Raw genomic sequence first — 2,500 nt, forward strand, 5'->3', positions numbered from 1 at the left:
CTAAGTCACCTTTAGTCCTAAAAAAGCATTCCTTTAGTCCAAAAATAGCACACCTTTCAATGTCAGAGGGGTGTGAGTCAAAAATTGATAGAAAGCCTCTAAAGACAGGGTGAATTCACTCTATAGCATTTCTTTCAATGTTTTAATTTAATGAAACTCTTCAAGGCACTTCATGCTTCACTCTAGCAAATCCCAATAGACACTCAAAATAACCTACAAATTCAAGCTTGTGTTGTAAAAAATGTAAGTGCCTTTCAAGAAAGTGAATGAAAATGGTGCTCGACAAGATGTTTAGAAGTAGACCTGGAAATTTCAAAACTTAAAAGCATGTTTGCCAAGTTGATATGTTCATATGCTTGTACAAAAGATCTGCTAATTCCCTTGAGCCATGAGGTTGATTTGCTGACAACCGATGGCGTGATGACAAGGGGTAATGTCGAGAGATGTGTTACACTGGCCTATCTTATCAAAGATCTCTTGCTGAATCTTCTCCAGGACCTCCAGACTTCTACATATTTGGCCAAAAGAATGGACGCGGAACAACGTGTGGATTTTTCAAATGTCACTGGATATCAAAGATTGGGTGAAAGGGAAACTGAAATCCAGAAAGATTGAAAATACAAAAGATCTGCTAAGTCCCCTGCTCAGTGGGTGAAAGGGAAACTGAAATTTATAATGATTGAAATGACAAAAGATCTGCTAATTCCCTTCAGCTATGGTCGTGTTTGCACAAAGCAGTACAGAAACAAAATTGAGTTGAAGCATTGTACTGACTTTTCATTTTTCTGTCTCTCAGGTGTCTGACTAGAACAGACTGTACTGAGAACAGAGCCCTCTGATATATTCCAGAAGTATAGGTTGCGTTCATCGTGGGTACTGGACATCCGCAAGCTTTAGCAAGAGCCCCAGTGGCCTAATGGATAAGGCACTGGCCTCCTAAGCCAGGGATTGTGGGTTCGAGTCCCATCTGGGGTGCTGGGAAAGCAGAGTGGCGCAGCGGAAGCGTGCTGGGCCCATAACCCAGAGGTCGATGGATCGAAACCATCCTCTGCTAAGTCACCTTTAGTCCTAAAAAAGCATTCCTTTAGTCCAAAAATAGCACACCTTTCAATGTCAGAGGGGTGTGAGTCAAAAATTGATAGAAAGCCTCTAAAGACAGGGTGAATTCACTCTATAGCATTTCTTTCAATGTTTTAATTTAATGAAACTCTTCAAGGCACTTCATGCTTCACTCTAGCAAATCCCAATAGACACTCAAAATAACCTACAAATTCAAGCTTGTGTTGTAAAAAATGTAAGTGCCTTTCAAGAAAGTGAATGAAAATGGTGCTCGACAAGATGTTTAGAAGTAGACCTGGAAATTTCAAAACTTAAAAGCATGTTTGCCAAGTTGATATGTTCATATGCTTGTACAAAAGATCTGCTAATTCCCTTGAGCCATGAGGTTGATTTGCTGACAACCGATGGCGTGATGACAAGGGGTAATGTCGAGAGATGTGTTACACTGGCCTATCTTATCAAAGATCTCTTGCTGAATCTTCTCCAGGACCTCCAGACTTCTACATATTTGGCCAAAAGAATGGACGCGGAACAACGTGTGGATTTTTCAAATGTCACTGGATATCAAAGATTGGGTGAAAGGGAAACTGAAATCCAGAAAGATTGAAAATACAAAAGATCTGCTAAGTCCCCTGCTCAGTGGGTGAAAGGGAAACTGAAATTTATAATGATTGAAATGACAAAAGATCTGCTAATTCCCTTCAGCTATGGTCGTGTTTGCACAAAGCAGTACAGAAACAAAATTGAGTTGAAGCATTGTACTGACTTTTCATTTTTCTGTCTCTCAGGTGTCTGACTAGAACAGACTGTACTGAGAACAGAGCCCTCTGATATATTCCAGAAGTATAGGTTGCGTTCATCGTGGGTACTGGACATCCGCAAGCTTTAGCAAGAGCCCCAGTGGCCTAATGGATAAGGCACTGGCCTCCTAAGCCAGGGATTGTGGGTTCGAGTCCCATCTGGGGTGCTGGGAAAGCAGAGTGGCGCAGCGGAAGCGTGCTGGGCCCATAACCCAGAGGTCGATGGATCGAAACCATCCTCTGCTAAGTCACCTTTAGTCCTAAAAAAGCATTCCTTTAGTCCAAAAATAGCACACCTTTCAATGTCAGAGGGGTGTGAGTCAAAAATTGATAGAAAGCCTCTAAAGACAGGGTGAATTCACTCTATAGCATTTCTTTCAATGTTTTAATTTAATGAAACTCTTCAAGGCACTTCATGCTTCACTCTAGCAAATCCCAATAGACACTCAAAATAACCTACAAATTCAAGCTTGTGTTGTAAAAAATGTAAGTGCCTTTCAAGAAAGTGAATGAAAATGGTGCTCGACAAGATGTTTAGAAGTAGACCTGGAAATTTCAAAACTTAAAAGCATGTTTGCCAAGTTGATATGTTCATATGCTTGTACAAAAGATCTGCTAATTCCCTTGAGCCATGAGGTTGA

The 2,500-nt window shown here is 40.8% G+C and overlaps 2 non-coding genes across 2 annotated transcripts; both read left to right on the forward strand.

Moving 5' to 3' along the window:
* The first annotated feature begins 902 nt into the window (after positions 1-902).
* trnar-ccu (transfer RNA arginine (anticodon CCU)) lies at positions 903-975 on the forward strand. The gene has a single exon. It is a non-coding gene; the product is annotated as a tRNA-Arg (tRNA).
* A 978-nt stretch (positions 976-1,953) lies between these two features.
* On the forward strand, positions 1,954-2,026 carry trnar-ccu (transfer RNA arginine (anticodon CCU)). The gene has a single exon. It is a non-coding gene; the product is annotated as a tRNA-Arg (tRNA).
* Positions 2,027-2,500: the final 474 nt, after the last annotated feature.

This window comes from Brachyhypopomus gauderio, chromosome 10 (genome assembly GCF_052324685.1).
Source record: "Brachyhypopomus gauderio isolate BG-103 chromosome 10, BGAUD_0.2, whole genome shotgun sequence".
NCBI classification, from domain to species: domain Eukaryota; kingdom Metazoa; phylum Chordata; class Actinopteri; order Gymnotiformes; family Hypopomidae; genus Brachyhypopomus; species Brachyhypopomus gauderio.